General features: G+C 34.0%; 1 pseudogene; it reads right to left on the reverse strand.

Annotated features, from left to right (window-relative positions):
- Positions 1-3,936: 3,936 nt before the first annotated feature.
- On the reverse strand, positions 3,937-11,784 carry LOC103591752 (annotated as a pseudogene).
- Between the last annotated feature and the right edge of the window lie 475 nt (positions 11,785-12,259).

Raw genomic sequence — 12,259 nt, forward strand, 5'->3', positions numbered from 1 at the left:
ATTTAATTTTTTTCTACATTTTTTTTTTCAGAATTAACATCACTTAAAACATACTTAGTCTTGCTCCTCCTAATTTACCTAATTTGTAGCTAGCAGGCACATCATTAAATATTTTTGTTGTTTTTTGTTTGTTTGGTTGGTTCTGTTTTTTGTTTCAGTAACAGTGAAAACAAGTTTTATGCCACTCTCAAAATGTTTAAGAGGAAATGGGATTAAAAAAATAAGTTACACACATAATGGAGTAAAAGTAGATACATCACTCTCATCCTTCTGGGAACAAATCAAGCTGAAGTAATGCTCGTGAGCTTGAGATCAGTACTACACTGACACCTGAGAGAAGGTAAAAATGGAAGCTAGAACTTGAATAACACAGATGTGTTCTTATGTTTGACCTGAAATATTTAAATGCACACATTTTTTTGTGAGAGGCTCTGACAAACACTTCCTTCATTAAGTTTCACATAGCTTCTGGTCATTCTGTCAGGAACATTGCGGGTGGCAGATTATAAAGATCAACAACTCAGAATCATAAAATCAAAAAGCCATTTCTTAAACGTATGTTAAGACTCAAACCAAAGGAAAAATTTGTTTTTTACTTTGTATTATATGTATAAGAAAGAAAATTTACATTACAAAATGGTGGGGGTTTTTTTTGTGTGTGTGTGTGTGTCTTTTTCGTGACCGGTAAGGGGATCGCAACCCTTGGCTTGGTGTCGCCTGCACCGCGCTCAGCCAGTGAGCTCACCGGCCATTCCTATATAGGATCCGAACCCGCAGCGGGAGCGTCGCTGCGCTCCCAGTGCCACACTCTCCCGAGTGCGCCATGGGGCCGGCCCACAAAATGGTGTTTTTAATATTAATAAATGCAAAATAGAATTCATTTTACTAATAAAAAGTTATTCATAGTCTAACACGCTGCCTTTTTCATTTTATATGTTTACAATTGTGCTTGTAAATATGTAGAAAATTTATAAATATATATATCATTTATATATAAAATACAATTTTTATGATATATAAAAGATATATATCATTTTTATTTATTTACAATTGTGAATTGTAATTGTAAATTTACTTTCAATGTCATTGTAGGAACCATAATGTTTTAGAAAGTTTTTAATTTCTTAATTTTTTCATTTCATAGGCATTTTTCAGGAAAATAATTCTTGTATAAATGTCAGAATGCAGTATAAAAAATGAAAAAGACATAACACATAGTGTTTGCATTCACAGAACTCTTAATCTGGTTGGAAATAATAATATTTAAAAAGATGCAACAATTAGGTAAAGATTGAGATGAAACAAAGTGAGCAAAATAGATGGTCATTCAGAATAGTAGAAAAATTTAGATTCTTGATGGACATTTTTAAGGCAATAAAGTTGAGAAATGTTCCAAAAATGATTGAGATTCAATTAAGCAGACCTAAAATGTAAAGCATATATGTAATGTAAATATTCAAATGATACTAATAAATTTAATATTTTAATGTTTTGAATTATTCAACAGCAATAGATTAACAGATGACAATTTATTAAAATGCCTTGAGATATTGTACATAGTAATTTAAAAACATAAATATAATGTTGCAAGAAAATGAGTGGTTAAGACTTGTTCAGTTAAGAGAGAAATCATTGTGGGTGGGATATGAAGGCTGGGGATATCTTAATAGTATTGTAATTGAGTCAGTTAGGATTTACAAAAATATAGTGTAGTTTGAGATTGTTAAATGCAAAGAGAAGAATGTACTTCAGTAAATCTAATAATGGTTTATTCACAGGCAGTGACTAGATTGAATTTGTTCATAAATTGTTATTAATGTTTTTTTCAATAGATAAGATCTGGTTGAGTACGCTGGATGTAGGCAGGTTATTGAGGAATGCAAATGCCTGTAAAACAAAATATAGTGACTCCTGTTATTTAGTGCACTTTATTATCATTTCTAGTCCTCAAGTGTGTACAACTTTGCAATGTCAAAATATATTCAGACATATTATGTGATATTATGTCAGTTAGTTGTCAAAATAATTCTTTGGGCAAACTAAGCAGTAAAGAGTTTAAATTATTTGCAAGTAAAGTCACACAGCTAGTAAGTGGAGAACCCAGGACCACATTGCAAGTATTTTTGCAGCCAAATCCAATGTATTCATTAGGGTAGTTTGACTACAGGTAACAGATATATGAATTTAACATGGTTTATACAGTAACAAAACTTAAGAAGTTCTGAAGTATACAAAGACACCAGGTTAGTTGTTTCATTATCACAATGCTTTAATCCAGGTATTTTTTCATCTGTTTTGTCATCTACCATTAGCATTGAATTCACCATCAGAATATTAGCATTTCCAGGCATCATATGAAAACATGATGATGCTCAAAATTGTAGGTGGGGAAGTCTACAAAATAACTGTAATCAAATGTGTCAGATGCTATATATTTCCTCCCACATATTTACTTTAGGCTCTAGTACCACATTTTGATAGATGAGGTAAAGAAATAAGCTTTTTTAGGTTAACTTTGCAAACCAGCTAATGTAGAGCCGTGTACTTGTTAATAAATTGGACTTTAAACCACTTTTATTTCAGATTATTTTTACGAATACTTTTTTGGATATTGATTAAATCCATGTGTTCTCATAGCTAATCTCTGTTTCAACTTTAAATCAAACATTATTTTTAGGAAAATATTTGCTACATATATCACTTTTTAAGACAGTTTACAGCTGACTAGAAAATGAATATAAATGTTGGATGAAGCAGAAAATAATATATAGATACTACTGTGATATCATTTCAATAGAAGATTGTTTAAGGATATTTACCTTTCCCAAACTCTGTGAAAACTAGTAACAGTTAATTCATTTTCAGCACCTATGAGAACTAAATTTGAAGAGAGGATGTAATATAGAACTAGAAAGGCAATTAAGACCCTAGCAACAATATCCTTTAACATTTTATACTATCTTAAATTACATAATTTATAAAACACATTAAAATAATTACTAAAAGTGGTCTTAAACTCGTTTTGCTGCATTTGATATTTTTTGTATTATTACAAAATAATTGAGTAGCATAGTTGCATTTTCTGGTGTAATAGGAAAAACATTAGTTTAATATGGGAAGACCTGGATTTTAATCCAAGTTATGATATGACATGAAAAAGACTTAACATTTTGCAAGCCAATTAACTCCTGTAGGACTACTTTCTCATGCAGTGGCTTAAAAACATTATCACTTAAAGACCCTTTAAGTTATCATATTTCTAAATACCAACCTAAAATTTTTTGAAAAAATTTTCAAATCTGTTGGTAGCCATATTGAAGTGGTTGAACTCTACAGGTGGACATTTCTTCATTAGAAGAATATGATTTCACAGCTGCATAGAATAACGAGGGAATAGGGTTTTTTGTTGTTATTACAATTTAAGATATATTATGAATTGTGAAATTGTCAACTTATCTTAAATTTGCTTGCATAGCTAATTTTGTCCTGAGAATGAATTTTCTCAAATTATCTATTTTGAAACTAATTAATTTTAATTAAACACAAAATACAAAATAACTCTTTTCAGAAAACAGAAATATGTAATCCTTTTTCCACAAATTAGTACTTGCTTTCTCCTGAGACATAGTTTGTTATGCATGCCTACTCACGACTCATCTCACGAAGTGTTGATTAGACCTTTAGTGTAGCACAGGACGTGGGAGTGGAGCTTTGCAAGAGAAAAGACGTGGAAGAAGCTTATCATTGATTTCTGGAGCATCCAAGCTCTTGATCTCATGTCAACTCACCACCACCACCCCCTACCCTCTGCCCTCCAACACTGGGGGGCTGAGTGCAAGGGGGCCCAGGAGATAGAGGGGAAGGGGACTCTTTCACAATCAGTCATTGTTCAAGGACTGCACCACTGCAGCAGTCTAATCCAACAAAAATAAAAAATTAATGATCCTGATTTTCATTTGTAATTCCAATCAACAGAAGGAGGTTTCAGGCCATGAACTGCATGCTCAGGACATTCCTCATCTGCCCTAGAGGAGCCAGCCATAGGCAGGTGTGCTGCAGTGTTCCTGATGTCCTAGATGCACACGGGGTTGTCCATGGAGGCAGAGAAGATGAAGCCGTTGTCTGGGCCAGGCTGGTGTATTGTCTCTGTGGCTTCTCAGTTCTTCAGGGCCCCAGAGGCCAAGTCTCACAGATGCAACCACTGGTCCCTGCCAGAAGATGCCAAGTGCTTACCGTTGGGAGAAGAAGCAACAGAAGGCACATGGCCACGGTGGCCTGTGAAGATCCTCACCAAATTCCCCCGCTGAGTGCTCCACAGCAGGACAGTCTTGTAAGTTGATCCTGTAGCTAACTAGTTTGAATTAGGGTTGAATTTGACACAGTCCACATCTTCCAGGTGTCCTACATATATCCTCAGCCGTTACATCTGACCAAATGACCACAGCCTGGCGGTGTGGTTGTGTGACACCCTGGTGAAGTGAAGTGCAGACTATAGGGGCTGATGTCCAGGTCCCACACAGGTTAGGCATATCCTTGGTACAGCACAGTGTTGGTGAAAATGCCCAAGTCCCAGCACTGATGGACACATCTTCAACATGAGAACAATCCTGAGCTGTGAGGAACCATGTGTTGTGAAGGATCTTAATCTCTGTGCCCACATTGTCATCCTCCTCCTTCTCCTCCAGAATGTCACAAGCCAAGTGGATGTGATACATGTCTACTTGGTGGGGCTCTGATTTTAACTTCTTGGATTGTAAACTCTAAAGTTTTATACGAGAGTTGTCAAACTGAGTGGCAAGCAGATTGCTATCAGGGGAGATATCTGCAGTGTTCAACAGCTGATCTGTGTCATAGAAGTTATAGAAGTACATGGTGGTGAGGGATGGAGGCCCATCCTTGATGCACTTAATACTCTGCTGCAAGACTTCCAAGGGGACCTCATTATGCAGAATGGAGCTGGGCTCGCCAGGCGGCTCCAGACCGTTGCTCTCACTGTGGGAGGAGCTGCCAGGGGCATAGAACTGGTAGTCTGTTCTTTTGGTAGGCTGCACATCAAGATTAACATGTGAGGCGAGGATTCTGCACAGGTCAGTGTTGTTGTCACTTTGGAGGTAGCAGATAAGGTATTTGTAGATGTCTTCTTGGAAAAGGGCCATGTACTTGTTATGTAGGAATTCCCGAAGCTTGGAATTAGACAGGATTATCTTGGATGGTCTGAGCCTTTTATGCTCATATAGAGGACTTAGGCATAGTCAACTTTCAATCACAATTTAAAAGATTTTCACAAGTGCTTGTCAGAACTTTGAAAAATAAAAGCTGACAGAAAGCATCATGTAACTATTATGTTTGTCTTTGTGTATTTTATGTGCCTACGAAAATTATGGCCAAAATTGCTATTCTGTCAGGAATTATGCTTTAGGAGAAAATAGAGTTATATGAATTTAAGTCTTCTTAAACGTGGTCTGTGAGTACACAAAGTTGGAATAGAACTGAAAATATATAGTAGACCCAGACATTATTTTGTATCTAAGGTTTTGATAAGCAACAAATATTTGTCAGAGGAAAATATCAGAATTTAAGATAGTTTATTGTGGTCAGCTGTGAGTACTCATGGAAATGATTACAGGCTCTATTCAATTTATACCTGTTATTATAATAAAAGGCATTTTAATATCTTTTTGGACAACTTTTATGAATGTTATCTAGAATTTACATATTGCTCCACTTATTTAAATCTGCATTAGAAGTAAAGTTACTGTTGTTATATGGAGAAGTTTTTAAATGGATCAATTATCTGCATTATGGGGGTAGAATTTCAGTAAGGCACAGTGAATAATTGAACAATTTTTAACTGTGATTTCCCTAAAAAGTAATTCATTAAAATAATAACCTACACATATAAGTAGAAAGTATTGACTGATTTATCAATTACTTAAAGTATGTCAAAAAGAACTGGTTTATTTTTGAAAATCATTAATTATTTTTAATTATTTAATATTTAAAAATGTATCTATAATGCTGATAACATTGGGATATTAGCTTCAGAGGGTCCACATAATTACTGTGGTAAAAGGTACAAAAGTTGGGAGAAAATGCTCAAATTTAAAATGCATTTGGTTCAGTAAATAACCATTTAATTAGAATAATAGCATTAAAATAATAATAAGTGGGACTGAAAAGATGCCTTGTTTACAATCACCAATTTAGTAAAAATGATGCACCAATTTGTACAAAATCAAGTCATGATATTTTAACATTTTTTTTCGTTTAAAATTAGAAATCCCTTTCCTTTAAAACTCTCCAAACCAGCTCTTCCTTCTGACTTCCTGTTTCTGTTAGTTTCATTTAGTGACCAAAATTGAATCTGAGAGTCATTTTTACTCCTTTTACTTCTATTCTTCTACGTCTGTTTATTTCTTACATCTTAGTCATTTCCAGGTAGGTTTTTAAAACAGCATACAAAGCATGATAGATCTGATGAAAAGACAGCATGGAAATATACAGGAAGTAGAGATTCAGCACCTCTGTACACTGAGACAGTACAAGAGATGTGAGAAACCTCAGCCAGTTGTACAGCAAGCAGTGCTCAGACAGTGTTGGGGGAGGATGTATCTGGCAGTCCAGATGGGTTCTAACAGCCAGTGCATTCCAGCAGGCAGCCTCAGAGCAGAGAGTACTCAGAGATCCAAACCAGATCAAGGACTTACAGATAGCAGGCATCAAAAGAGATAGAACAGCAGGTGTCAGAGCCCCGATTTGGGGCAGAAAGGCAAGAGCAGGAGTCCAGAACCTTGTAGGACTGATGGCAGTAATCTCAGTACTGATGATGCTGGTGCTCTGAGCAAAGTTTGGTTTAATGTGGAATTACTCAGATGTATGTACTAGGGACCTTATCTTGTCCCTAAGGATGAGAATTGAGTCATTTTTTCTTGTATGGAAGAGAGATTCAGGGTCTTTTTAGACTCTTGTTCCTCATGTCTCCTGTTGAGACCTTTCAGTTCCACTCCTGTCGCATGTGTCTTAATAAATATTCTCAGTTTATTCTATCCCTACATTAATAACCTTTCCTGTGAATACGTGAATTCCCTTTCTTCTTTAACCAGACTAGGTAATGTTGCTTGATTAACCTGCTTGAACAAAGTAAATTCAGTAGTATTCAATGGCTCAGACTTGTGTACCAAATCAGATGTAAAATTTTCTTTATGATAAAGTTCTTTACAGTAGAAACTCAATTTACTGCTCAAGCCTCATATCTTATTACTATAGTATCATGCCCTACTAATCCTTTACATGTGAGTTTGCTTCATCTATACTGAAGAATTTATATTTATTGGGAGTACAGGTTTTCCAAACTTGTCTTGATTTTATTTGTTTGGCCAAAATATAATTATAAACTTCTTTTTATATTTTTTTCCAGTAAAAGTTTAATCCTGCCATAAATAACTGTTTAATAAAGCAACCTATCCATGTGTCCTTTCCTTATCTCTTTATTCTAATAAAACTTTACTTTTTGAAAGTGATAGTGTGAGGGTGTAGCTTATGAACTACTTGCAGATCCTCGTTACATTTGCCTAAGAGAAATATGCCCTGTAACAGGCAGGGCAGATTAGGAGTTGTGTTGAGGGGAACAGAACAAATTCATTTTATATGGCTTTTACTTAACACAGATTGCTGAAGTTATTTTAATGATGGAGGGATCCAGGTCAACCTATGTTACCTGCAATAAAAATCCATATTGATTGGATCTTACTATACTTTTGTCTGAAAATATACATATTGTACTTTCATATATTAGGTTGGAGCTGCTGATTTCGACAACTTGGGTCTGATTTGTTTCTGTAATGACATCTGTAGTCAGATTTCTCAAGTTCAGTTGCTTGCCCAGAACTACTTGTTTATTTAATTTCAAATTTATACTCATACTGCTTTATACTTAGATTTCCATATGTTGTGCCATTCTGTCACTGAGTACAGTATGAGTACAAGGTGTCATATATTTATCTCATTTACATAATTTTTCTCATACTTTATTAGTTTGGATGCCTAACGTTTGGGGTTTCATGTAATTAAAACTGCAATGATGTTGGTAAATTAGGAAACAAGAGTTAGAACTCTCAAAAAGTATATCTACTTCTAACTTTTACAATAGTTAGATATTTCAAAAGAAAGATGTTTTTTTTACAAAAAATGAAGCTATGATATTTTAATAGGCAGTTTGAATTAGTTAGTGTTAATACCCAGTGAAAAAAATGTATCCTGAACATAACCATCTCTATGGAGATCCACGACATAAATTCTAATGCATCAAAATGTAGACTTCAGTCAGCATCAAAGTATAGGGAAAATAAAAACAAACTCTAAAATGCACAAAACAAAAGGTTTACCTCACTAATGTTTATTGTCATTAATACAACATGTTGGTCACATGGTTTTCTTTATTGCAATTGTGCCATATTTAATGCTTTGTGTATTTTAATTTTAATATATGTCAACTTTGCTCCTGATCTCAGGTTTAAATTTTAATCTAAAACTCTATAGTGCAAATATCTCCAAGAAGTTCCCAAATACAAATTTAGAAATAAATTCTCTTTCAGTTTGCAAGTAAGCAAACATTCTTAGGGTAAAAAAAATATATTGATAACATAAATATCATTATCTTTTTATGAAAATACACAAGATTTTTAATTGCAAATAGGCAAAAGTATATTAAAACAACGAAAGCTAGCTAGAGGTGGTTAACCAAGAAAGATATGGACAAAAAAACCAAGATTTGGGGACTCACAAGTTGAGCTTACTTGGTTAGAGCCTGGTGCTGATAACACCAAAGTCCAAGACTTGATCCCTGCACACCAGTCAGCCTCAAAAAAAAATAAATAAATAAGGAAAAATAATCAGCATTTCAATAAGTGAAATGAAATCCTCCAAAAGGTTTTTGATCAAATTAATAATTTTTTTAAATAATTCAAATTCATAGGAATGTTTATCAAATTAGGCCGTTTAAAAAATGATTTATACTACCTTTTATAAATAGACTGTATTTCCTAATTGTGAATAATAATGTCGTTGATTTGCCACAACTCATTTGAAAATGGCTAGCTTGCACTTCACAAGAAGGACATACGAGTTTGTTTGTTTGTTTTTTACCTAGCAGCTAATCAGAGGCAAAGGGCTGACTTAAGATAACAAGAGACTGCTTTCACAATAAAAATATAATCAGGACCTGGATACCTGAGTCCAAAGCTGTAAAATGATGTGTGCATAATGGGCAAAAGAGACCTGAGAGAAACTGAGTGTTTCTAACAGTGACTCCTGACCTCAGTGGGTTGCTTTTTCACTTACAAAGTGGCACTCACTTAATCCTCACTGTAGGGGAATGTCAGGACATCATCACTCTCAACTGACAACAGACTTCGACCAAAAGCTTTCAAGTGTTCCCAAGGTCAGTGTGTAAGACATAGAGTAAAAACAAAAAGTGAACATTTTTGAATAGCAGGACTAATGCTATTTTCATTGCACACACCATTTCCAAACTCACATGTCCCTTTCAAAATGTGATATATGTAACTTCTTTATAAATTTATTTCAAAGGTTTAGCAATGCAAAAAAAAAAAAAATTCAAAGAGTAAAAGAAATACCTTTGTAATTCAAATCTATTTTAGAAATATTAGATATACTTTAATTTACCTTTAATTGGAAGTTTATATTATTTTCTTTAGGAAAAAAGTCCTTATCCTTTCTTTGGTTGGTTTGTCTTTACTTTGATCATGGCCTAATGGAAATGTGTAATATTACAGTGTTTTTGTGACTGATGAACTGTGGAAATTCCTTTTTTATGCCTCAGTAGTTTTTAATTTCACTATTTCAATTTCCCAAATTGTATTTAGTTTAGCAATACACCATATTGTTTACTGTCCCTATGCTCTCTAATTTTTTCAATGTTGTAACATTTGATTGTTTTCACAGTACTCATTTGGCTGGTTTCATCCTTGACAAAGAAAATGCAGTTCCTGTAAATGCTATCTTAGAGATATCAAAGGACCAAAATTTTCACATAAATACATCTGTAGGCCATATTTATGAAAATAATAAAGCAATGTAACAGTCTCATGGTGATTAAATTTGCTATCCAAAATTATATTTTTATTATTTGTATCTACAATTGTAAGTTCTGCAAAACATGAAGAATGTTATTTAGTCATTTTTTTTTCAATTGCTATTTAGTAAATTTTTAACCAGTGTTGGGGAGCAGGAAAGGAGTTCCATGAGAAAGCTTCCAGATATTCATGCTCAATCTTAAAAAATAAATGGACATCAGGCAATGGAGGGCAGTCTTCTAAGGTAGAGAAGACAGCTTGAACAAAAATACACACAAAATTTACAATAAGTCTTGGGCTTTAAAAATCTGCAGATTTATTTAAACATTAAAAAAAGAAATACATAACATCTTTATGCCTCAGTTTCCCCACCTATAAAATGGGAGTAATGATAGTACCTAATATGGTTGCCATTAGGTTAAATAAGGTGTTATAAACTGCTTAGAATAATGATGGATACGCAACAAATACTAAATAATTTTTAGCTATTATGCTCTCAGATCATCTGCATACAAGTATTGCTATAATATCACATATGCATTCCTGAAAAAATTGTGCAAAGTCACATGCCAAAAATAACAGAGGATACAGGAAAAATAGTGTTAGTGTTGAACAATTCTAAACTTACGAACTTAGTAACAAAAAGAAATACCAATGCTAATAAAACTGTAGCACACAAAATCTCCACTGTTGTTTACATCCAGAATCCTAATCAGTGGATCTTTCCAACCTTGAACCCTAGAGTTTTTGCTTCTCTCTTTAGAAACAATTATTGCATGCATTTGCTTCTTATAAAGACTAGTTTCAATAAAATTAAAAATCTGATCTTTTAACTTAAACTTAGAAACATGAAGCTGCCAATTCAAACTTGTACTAAAAGAAAGCAGTTTTAAAGGATTTGTATTGTTTTTAAAGGCTTGTATTTGTAAGGTTTTTCCTTTAATTTTGAAAACAAAATGGCCCCTGAACATGGCAAAATAATAAAACACTAGGAAAATTCCATATGAGCCAACACAAGTTATTTTTTATCAATAATATGAGTTAATATGCATTGAAGAAACATACATTATAAGAGAATAGACTATCTTTCCTATCCTAGACCTGTACTATCAGCAGGGTTTTTCCCTCAAATATTCAAAGGTGCTATTTATATTTCTTTCTCCCGTGGACTCTAACCCTGTCTGATCTGAACATAAGCTTAAACTTGCTGTAGTCGTAGATGAACTTCATGTTCCCAGAGCTATGGGATATACTTCAGCGGTGCTGTGAAGGTTTGTAGCAGTGTTAGATACTGCTTACTTCTCCCTCCTTTTTGAAACATTGTCTTTTCTTGGCATCCATGCACAAAACTCCATTTAGTTTATTTCTGCATGACTAATTGCTCCTTCATATCCTTAGAAATGTCATACTACTTCATAAGTCTTTCAAATCTTGGAGTTCTTCAAGGACTTTTCCCTGCTGTCCCTTTACTCTTTTTATAAGATATTTCATGCAAACCAAGGCTGTAAACTACCAACTCTGCAGAGATTTCTCCAAAATGATGCGTGTGTGTTGTATGTTCCAGATTTACAACACAAAAAATAGATAACTTTACCTTCAATCCTTCTTTAAAGCTCTCTAAAGGGTGGTCACTATGCCCCTGTTCAGCTCTACAGCATTTCCTCTCCTCTCTCTCACTCACACTAGCCATAATCGTATTTTGCATGCCTATTTCCTCCAGTCAAAGGGCATTTATACACCCTGTTTTCCATCCTAGAATGTTCTTTCTTCCTCCATTCACTTAATTAACTCCTACGCACAATTCTGATGTCAGTTCAAGCATCATTTCCTCAAGGTAATTAGCTTTACCTCAACTCCTTGAATGGGTCAAAACTCCCACAATTATAGGTTTCTACAGCTCTTGATCATTGTACTTGCATATGTATAGTACTATATTTGTTTGTGTGGTTGTTTGATTTTGTGGCTTCTTTTGTAAGAATTTATATTTCATTTAGGCAGTGAATTTAACATACTCCAAAGTCACTATATTTAGCCTTATCTGCTCATCAGTTCTTAGAAAATATTTATTTCATGAATCAATTAATAAATATTATGATAAAGAACTGTTCTGACATCCATGGTTTTGTAAAAGATTTGCACAAACTCCCCTAAAATACCATTAAAAC

Source organism: Galeopterus variegatus, unplaced genomic scaffold (assembly GCF_000696425.1).
Source record: "Galeopterus variegatus unplaced genomic scaffold, G_variegatus-3.0.2 Scaffold1024, whole genome shotgun sequence".
Lineage (NCBI taxonomy): Eukaryota > Metazoa > Chordata > Mammalia > Dermoptera > Cynocephalidae > Galeopterus > Galeopterus variegatus.